Below are 10,321 nucleotides of genomic sequence, written 5' to 3' on the forward strand. Positions count from 1 at the left end.
CGGGGAGCAGACATCCGGCCACGACTGAAACAGTCGCTCCAATGGGGAGCAGCTCTAGAGCAGGGGAGGGCTTATCCCAGTTGCCTGTTTCCGTGCAGCCAGACGACTCTCTCGGAAGGGAGAGGAGGCTGGCCAGCCAGACTAGTGAATATGTAACTCTTTCTCCACCCTGTGTGCAAGGCTGTGGGAAGTGGGGGGGCTGAGGGTGCTACAGCACCCTCAGGTGGATGCTGGAAGTATTGCACGTACAAAAAAAAAAGTTTAAAATAGTTTCATTTAATTTTTGTTGGTTATGTTCATATTCTAACAATATTTTGACTTCAGTAAGTGTCTAATAATGAATCTTAAGTAGTTACATTATTCCTATTTTACATTTTACTTCCTGTCGAAAAACAAGGCGGCCACATTGACAGTGAATGAGGAGTGAGAGAGGACAGAGCAGAGAGCACAGCACACGCACACACTTAACTGTGATGATCATGGCATCAAAAAAGGCAAAGCAGCAAAGCCTAATTTCAGATTTTTCTTTGTAAAGCTGCCACCGGCAGCCGACAGCAGCAAAAGGTTGAAACTATCAACCAATGCGACTGCAAGTTGTAGCAGCGCTGTTACCCCGCTAGCCGGGTTCTTAGCTGATGCTAACATTCCAGCATGATGGCAGATTTCATCAGTGTTACTCCCGAGCGAAAGAGCACATTTGGAATACTAATAGCATAAGGTAAGACACATTTTTTCATTCACTGCCACGCCCTATGTCTAAATGCACATGAGCTGTCTATAGCCTTCCTGCTGCACTGTGTAACCCTTAGGGGTGTCACGATACACTCAGTTCATGATACGATACGTATCACGATACTGGGTTCACGATAACGATACGATACGATACGATTTTAACAATATTTTTTTAAACTTGAATAATGACAATATATGACTGGAAAAGTAGTATTTTATTTGAAATGCACAAATACAAAACATGCTGTTGTGGGAAATTGTTATTACAATAACAACTAGAAAAAACATGAGATTGGAGATAAGGCTTATCTTGAAATAGAATGAGTTACACCGTCACTTAGATTTACTTTGAACTAAAAGGTTTCTCAGCAGTATAAATTCTCATTATGCATCTTCAGTTTTTCTTCAAACTCAAACAACAAGACTTTTCTTAGTCTATTTTTTATGCATCTTCAGTTTTTCCTGTCAAGTAAACAGTTTTGCCAGAAACTCAATTGAATGGTTTCTCTCCTGTATAACTTCTCATGTGTCTCTTCAGAGACTTGTTCAACTGAACTACTTTCCACACATTGAACTTCAACAAACAAAGACGTTTCTTTGTCTATTTTTGGATTTTTTTTTTTTTTTTTTTTTTTTTTTTTCACGATATGAGATTTCATCTCAACGATACATATCGTGACGTTTTACTATCGCGAAATTTCGTGGGACGATATATTGTGACACCCCTAGTAACCATGCATAAAGACGAGCGCAACTTTACGCATAGTTACACACCGCGGCTGTGACCCATGTAAACAAACCACATATGTGCGCTCTCCTGGTGGCATATAGTCAGTTAAACTGTTAGTTTGGTGATCAGATGACCTTGCTTTGCTTGTGAATTCTATGTCAGTGGTTGATGCTCTTATCAAGATATGTGAACTGCGCGTAAAGGCGCACGGTTACATCAGCTGCTTTGCAAGTATCGTGTGGTGGTCGCTGTGTGGACGTTGTTTTATTTCAAGTAAATCTGGTTGTTTTATGAGCCAGTGCCCAGCTGCTGTTGACATAGTTATGTGTGTGTGTGTGTGTGTGTGTGTGTGTGTGTCTGTGTGTAGCCTACTTTTGATTTGCAACACGATTTGCCATTTCGGGGGTTGGAACATCATCTCCACAGCACCCACCACTTAAAACTACTTCCCACGGCTATGCGCTGTGTGACTACCACCATTTAGACCTTGAGCAAAGATCTCAACCCCCAGACTGTTCTGGTAGCTGCTCAGTGAGCAACAGCAGAAGGCTGTGGTTGTACTGAGCAGCTCAGGTATGAATATCTGTAACTATGGATGTGAGGCAGAGCAATGCTGCAAAAGAAAATATGTTAAGCAAAACCCTTCTGGAATCTGGATAGTTAATTGTAATAAAAGAAGAAACTAAATCAACAGAGTATCATGACTTCTTTCCTCTGTTCATTAGAATCAACTAATAAACTCATCTGTTTTCAGTTCTTACCTTTGCTCAGTAGACTGCTGTTCATCTTTGAACGCAAGAGGAGGCTCCATAGACCAGTCACTCTTCATGGACACACAGCTGGGTACAGGGGAGTCTGCTCTCTCCTGCTGGATCCTGCTAAGGATTGATCAAACAGGGTGGGGGTAGTAAACATGTTAGAGAAGCAGGGTTTTGACCAGTAGGTTGCCGGTTTGAATCCCAATACTAACTAACTCAAGTAACTCAAGAGAATGATCCATAGACCAATCACTCTTCATGGACACACAGCTGGGTACAGGGGAGTCTGCTCTCTCCTGCTGGACTGGTCTTCAACACAACAGAGACAGACAGCTTTGACTATGGATAATGAAGGGTTAATGATGTCACTGCTGAGCTGTAATGATGTCACTGTTGAGATGTAATGATGTCACTGCTGAGCTGTCATGATGTCAGTGCTGAGCTGTAATGATGTCAGTGCTGAGGTGTAATGATGTCACTGCTGAGCTGTAATGATGTCACTGCTGAGCTGTAATGTCACTGCTGAGCTGTAATGATGTCACTGCTGAGCTGTAATGATGTCACTGCTGAGCTGTAATGATGTCACTGCTGAGCTGTAATGATGTCACTGCTGAGCTATAATGATGTCACTGCTGAGCTGTAATGATGTCACTGCTGAGCTGTAATAATGTCGAGCTGTAATGATGTCACTGCTGAGCTGTAATGATGTCACTGCTGAGCTGTAATGATGTCACTGCTGAGCTGTAATGATGTCACTGCTGAGCTGTAATGATGTCACTGCTGAGCTGTGAGATAGAGAACAGTTATGTCATCTTACCTCTTAGCTTTGGTCCGGCTGTCATGTTCCTCAAACAGAGAGAGCCCCTCCTCTCTCTCCTCACACTGACTCATAGTGGAGCCAACAACACCTTCACACAAACACACCAACATGCTGTTAGCTGCACTCAGTCATTACTACAAGCTTTTATTACTGGATAGAGCTACAAAAACATACACAGCTAAATTCAACTAGCTAATAGGTATTTCTCGGCCTGGGCTCCACTTCTCATATCTTTGTGGGTGTGGGAGTGGGGACTGGGGTGGAGGGTGTCGGGGTAGGTCAGAGTGGTTTAGGTTAGGCTGCAGATTAGCTGTGATCGTATAGTGTTCAGGCTAAGATTAGACTAGATTAGAGTAGGTCAGGACAGGGCAGACTAGGCAGTAGATTAGTTAGATTTATTCTGTGCTAGTTAGTTCTGGTTAAGGTTAGAGTAGTCAGAATGTCTAGAGTTGTTGCTCATTTGGCCCGGCCGCTCCGCTGACTGATTGAGTAGCAGCTTTGTGCTGTAGGGCGATAATCCAGTACTATCGTTTGTCGTCTATTCAGTGGCATAATATCGCCAGGTAATTATAATATATGATAATATGATGAGTACTACGTTTTAATTTTGCTTATATGACCCATATTGTGATATGTGATATACGTCTGTAAACATTTGATATGAGGGTGCGGCCATGTCCTCATAACTTCACTATTAAAGTCTATTAACATCAGTGGGCAACAGAATTAGGTAATGTATGAAGCCAGTCGTGAAATTCCATTAATTCGAAAAGTCCGCAGGGGGGCGCACGTCAGGTCCGGAAGTGACGACACGTACATTGGCTCCAATGTAAAAATGAGCCGACTTCTCTCTCGTTCTGTGTCTTAAATAAACATTTTCCGAATGAGCTTATGGTCTGAATAAACAATTTCAAGTCTTTTTCATGCTCCCCTGGGCTCCGTTTTCTAAATTATGGTCCCATTTCGAGTAAAAGAGCCGATAAAAATTATAACTTTGGGGGCGGGATTTTCTTTGATTTACACCAGCCACAGGAAATCAGATGATCCCAACCAGTTGCCAAGGCAGGCTAGCTAGCTAGCTAGCAACGTAGCCAGAGATAAAAGTAAAATAACAGAAACAGCGTTACCCTTATGATATTTTAATGATGTTAGTAGACACACGTAACAGTATAGATCCCCGTGATGAGGTATGTTGATCAAAAGAACACCTAAAACGCTATATCGAAATCGGGTTTTAGTGGACGGGCAGCTCTGAAGTTGGGGCTTCAGAGCTGATCTGCGGCTAGCTAGCTAGCAACAGTATAGAGCCCCCGAGGTCTGTTGATCAAAAGAACACCTAACGCTATATCGTTATGTAATGTGACTTGTGACATGATCACCACATTTCAATAAATATAACGTTTTTGCACATTTGAATGCTGCTGGTCGTTTGTGTAACGCTGTATATATTGGACATTTAAAGCTGATACACAATTGTGTTGAGGTAATTCCGCAAAGCTCAGTTAAAAATATAACGTGTAACACCAATGGAAGGATGGGTAACATTAGCTAACGTCATCCAAACGTAAGGCTATTATGAAACGCTGATTCAGACGTTACAATAATATGATATAATATGAGCCAGTTAGCCTAGCTAGAGAGAGTAATTTCAGACCACCAGATATCACCATATTTCATTTCAATAAATATAAAGCATTCGTTGATTGAAGCAGACTCAGACTGCTGGTCGGTTAAGTTTCTCCGTCGTCCAATCCTTGGTTTGTGTTCACTCGACATCAACAATCTTATACATGATAATATACAACAAGGCTATCTTTGTTGACAATGTTTATTGACAAAAGCATTAAAACAAGCAAATATAACAATATTCTCCGGTCACTGGCAGATAGCTACAATTGTTCAAAGCAAATCTCTCATGTCAGCATTTGGCTTGTGTGTTATTGCAATTTCCTATGTTGAAACAACTGATCAGCAGTAACGTGTATAGTTAATCTCAGGAGAACAGAATATTATAGCTTTGATCTTCAAATCATGATCCTCTGTTGTGTGTCCCATCTGGTACTGGACAGCAGCTACCCCCTGGAAGAAACGAATTAGACACTGTTAATCACTGTATAACGTTAACGTTTGCTTACCCAACACTACGTGCGATTGGTAAATACTGTAAATGCAGAGGTGGATAACTATCCAGAGGAGTTGAACCCCCAGCTTGTTCCCCCTCATCTAACGTTAGCTAGATATATAACGCTATTAGCTGGTAGATCATATGAGTATGCTTTGAGTCTGCCTCATCTCAAAGAGGTAACCTAGGTAAACAGAACTGCGTTTGTTTTCTGTCTACGTCCGAATCTGTGCAGCATGCAATACTGTTTAACGTTGTATAACGTTAACTTATGCTACTCTAGTCTAACGTCCTCCTGTAATGACAAATGGACATGTAGCTAGCGTTAATGTCATGCTATGCAATTAGCGTTACGTTAGAAAATAAGATTACCTCGATTTTGTGGAAGATGCAAGCGGCAGGCTGGTGACGCAGCGCGAGGTCTGGAGGAAATAATACTCTGGTTTTTCTTCGGGCTATTGTATTCACTGTGACAGCAATGGAGCAAGGCTAGCAATAGCAACTAACGTTAACAACATTTGTTAGCCAAGCTAAGGGCTAGCAGGGAAAATAACATGAACAAGATGGATGCCGTGGCGGAGGAAACCGGAAACCCTTCCCCGAGTCCCGTCCACGCTCACGCCCTTTCCTGTTTTCCCGGCTCCAGGTTTGAACAGATTTCCCACAATGCAACAGGAAAATCCATTCATCCAATCAAACGAAATCAAACAATATCGGGAAGTGAGCTTCATTTTGCCGTGTCAAAAACATATAGCTAAGGTGGTCCAGATATTATGTACTGTCAATGATTAACATCTTTCTGATCGCAAACCAGTCTAACCAGGTCTGAGCAGGTAGGTAGCCCCTGAGGCAGAGAAATGACTGATGAGGTGATGTAGTTCTGCTGTGTTGTAGTGTTTAGTTCACAGTGTATCAACAGAAACACAACATGTATCTGAGCTTACAGAATAGTTCTGACACATCCTGCATATTTCACCAATGCAGAGAACTGAGATTACAACATAACTAGAGTTTATCAGGCTTCCACTACAAGTCACAAATAAAACAGGGTTCTTTATGGCCACAACGAGAACAAATAGCAGGTTCATGATTTGAAAGACTTTAATGTCAGCTATGTATTTATCTAATATGTGTTTGCCAGTGTTTTCCTACACTGGCAGACACATAGCCAGGGGCAAGGCCAAAAATGCCCCAAAGAAATATCAGATTAATTCACCTAAAAAACATGATCCAGGGGCAAAAATTGCGCCCAATAATTTTAATACATTTAATTTCCATCTGTAAGACACTCAGCACCTGCAAGCTGGATGCCAGAAGACAACGATGAAGAACACACACAAACAGCGCTGTTGTTCACACTACACTTTAGGCAACTTTATGCACTAATTCCAATTTTATAAAGTGTTAATGCCCCCAATCTTTAGACCATGGGGGCAAAAGTTGCCCCCAAAATATATTTTAAATTTCCTAAACTGTGTTTCCCTCCATTTAAGCAGGAAGTCTTATCTTATTGAGATACAGAACATATCCTTTTTCAAGAGAGACCTGCTACCAACAGAACAGGTCTATAAAGACAGAAGTTCATTCACATGTTGCCAGACAACAAACAATCAGACAAAGACAAATCTAGTCACCATTACCTTGGAAGATGTATTCCTGGTAAATTCACACCATCCAGATCAAGTCAGAGATTTTCTGCCTTCATCGAGAGAGAGAGGGAGGGAGGGAGGGAGGGAGGGAGAGAGAGAAAGAGAGAGAGAGGGAGGGAGGGAGGGAGGGAGAGAGAGAAGACGGATGCTGCTTATTCTCCTCTGTCAGTTCTGTGTTCATTTGATATGAGGATGCGGCCTCATAACTTCAGGGTAAACAAGTTATTTCTAGTGTGGGCATATTTGAGGGTGGATTTTGTGGGCATATTTCCAATGATAGATCGTTATCGAATAAGTACATATTGATTGTGAAGGAACATAATGTTGATTATGAAACTGTCACTACTGACTGACCAGATGTCTGAGATATTAGGGGCGTAAGGGGCTAATAATAGACTTTGTCATGGAAAGCATTTGGGTCACAGAAGTTTAGCGTGTTGATGCCAATAGCCTACTCGAGGAGTGCACGTGGGGATGACCATGGTCTGAGGATATTGTTAGATATTATTAGCAGCAGCCAATCAAATACAACACCATGTGTAGAAGCATAGGCTGCTTGAGAAAGGTATATAACTCCCTGTGTCACAGGTAATAGCTAAGCATTCTAACCATGGGCGAAGCTATGTAGGAAGCTAGCATATTATGGGGCTTAGCTATTAGCATATGAGAACTAACAACTTGTAAGCTGTAAATGATGGAATAAACGTTCAGGTATTTGCAACACTGTCTGACCTTATTTAGGCATAGCATTTAGCCTATTGTAGGAATCCTCGACACTAGTTTGACATCAAGCGGTCTAACCTGAAACCAGGTCTGAGGCAGAGTAACCACAGTTCAGGTGATGGAGTAGAGTACTACCATCTGTCCACTAGATGGAGACATTAACCACATCATCTACAGTGAAGTAGACAGCAGAGCAGCACTCACACAGATGTAATGCATGGAGGAGTAATTTATATGGCTTTAAAATTCAATGACAGAGTGAGAATGAGTCTACATCTAAAATCTGTCTGACGTCACAGTTTGTAATATCAAAAAGGTTTCTGACTGAAGAGCAACATGTGACAAGAAGCTAAATCTTACATTTGACTATAGCAAGAGATGTTACTGTCCGTGATTACATTGTTTTACTTTGCACTTTATTTTGTCATTTATTGTATTTGAACATAGTGCTTCATGGTGTTGGTTGTAATAACTTACTACTACTCTACTCCTCATTTCTTAGGCCTAAGCAGAACACCAGTGAAAGCTAGTTAAGTGAGTAAATATAAAACATTAACATATAGTTTCCACAATATTGTTGATGAAGCATATTTAATGTGTCGACTTGTGTTTTTGCTCATAAAGTGTCAAAACAAAGAATCCTACTCAGGCCTTATGCTCCTGAAGGGAATTGTTGCAGTTTTCTCTCTCAAACCTGCAGGCAGAAAGCAACACAACAAAACTGCTTTTAGACGATTTGAACATTAACACCACTAAAACTATCATGTTGTAAAAGAGCGTTGAGCTGTTTTGATAATCTGGAGTTTTCACACAGACAAAACTTTAACAGCTGAGATGTCCTCTTCTTAGTCTAAATAAGCTAATAACAGTCTCATTAAAGAGTCAGTAGAGTAAAATTGTCAGTAAACTGCTGTTACAATACCTTTAGCTGGAGAAAAGAATCTGCGCCACACAGAACAAGGAAATAATGAACTCGGAGGGCGGAGAGAGAGAGAGAGAGAGAGAGAGAGGGAGAGAGAGAGAGAGATAGAGAGAGAGAGAGAGAGAGAGGGAGAGAGAGAGAGGGGGGGAGGGAGAGAGAGAGAGAGAGAGAGGGAGAGAGAGAGGGGGGGGGGGGGAGAGAGAGAGAGAGAGAGAGAGAGAGAGAGGAGAGAGGGAGGAGCTGAACCTGTTAGACAGGTGTAATTTTCTCACTGACAGAGAAGAGGAAGCAAACTCACAGGAATCCATCAACAGCCACTTCAGACTGAGATATTGAGTCAGCTTGAACCACAAGCAACAAAAGAGTTTCCTTTTGAAATGCTGTAGCCTATACACATGTGTGTGTGTGTGTGTGTGTGTGTGTGTGTGTGTGTCCGCGCGTGCGTGTGTGTGTGTGCGTGCGTGCGTGCGTGTGTGTGTGTGTGTGTGTGTGATGTTGAGTAGTTGAGAATGTGGTTCCTGACCTGAAATGGACAATGAGACAAAACCACTTCGGCATTAACGCTACATTCTAACAACTAACACTATTTGACAACCAAACTGCAGCTTAAACCCGTTGAGTCGGGTTTAAAGGTATAGGCTACTATGCAACTTTTTTAGGGCCCTTCAAATGTAAACAAATGTTTTTATTCGTTTATCCTTTCTTACATTTTAAAAGTATCGTTTAGCTCTGAGTCTGACAGAGCTCTTGATACATGAAGGAATATCAGATTGTAAGAGCTAAAATGAGTCTTTGATATGCTCCAGATCGGCAATACGTCATTTTGTAGGCGGCACATGTCCCCGCCCCCTTTTAGGCGGGAAACGCAAGCCTGTCCCCGTTGACCTCAATGTAAAATAGCACTACCAAAAAAATATATAGAAAAATAACAATCAATCTCATTTTTAAATGACCCCAAAACACCATGACATGACAATATATTACAACTCGGCAGGCAAGATACATCAGAATTATGACTTTGACCCATCTAAAATCATGTAACTCATGACCCGTCTGGAACCTACATGTAGTTCCGGTGTCCGCCTGTTGCTAATTTAGTCTTCCGACATTAAATGCTGTTGTAGTGGAGCCCAGCGTCGTTGTAGGCTACTTGGCTCGGGGCTGTAGTGACATGAGTCACATGATTTTAGATGGGTCAAAGTCATATTTCCGGTGTATCTTGCCCATCCTATGGTCAGACGAGTTTGAGTTTGTTCCAGCAGACGACTGAATTTAAATTCCATTTTTATTTTTTGTATGGAATGATTGAATTTATTCAAGTTGAAACCGATGACAGAAATCAAACTCATGATGCTCTTACCAAATGCGTATCAATTTAAAACCACTAAAATAAGATATCTGCAAATGTTTTCAAGTCCTACGCCTGCTCGTGCACACCGCCTTCTCACATGAAAGTGAAGCACATTATGGGTTATTACCAAAGTTACGCTTTATAAACCTCATCTTTGTGGAGATGTTTATGAGGTGTGCTTGTGTTCCCCGGTCCCACCGCCTTGATTTTTTTTATCCCCCATTCATGCTCATTTTAATTTATTTATCCTGGTTGCTGCTCCACCCTCTGCCGATCTGGGGAGAGCCGAAACTGGCTCCATGCTTCCTCCGAGACATGGGCAGTTAGCCAGCCGCTTCGTCTTCTTCCTGTTCAATGGTCTGTGAAGTTTTCATGATGAAAACATTTCATCTGTGAATCAACGTGGCAAAAGTTTCCTCTAGTGTCACTGGATGACTAGCAGAAAACCAAAATGGTGGCAGGTGGGGAGATGCACAACATACTTCTTTTCAAAAATGAAGAAAGGAATGCTTAT

Source organism: Poromitra crassiceps (assembly GCF_964638095.1).
Source record: "Poromitra crassiceps genome assembly, chromosome: 14".
Lineage (NCBI taxonomy): Eukaryota > Metazoa > Chordata > Actinopteri > Beryciformes > Melamphaidae > Poromitra > Poromitra crassiceps.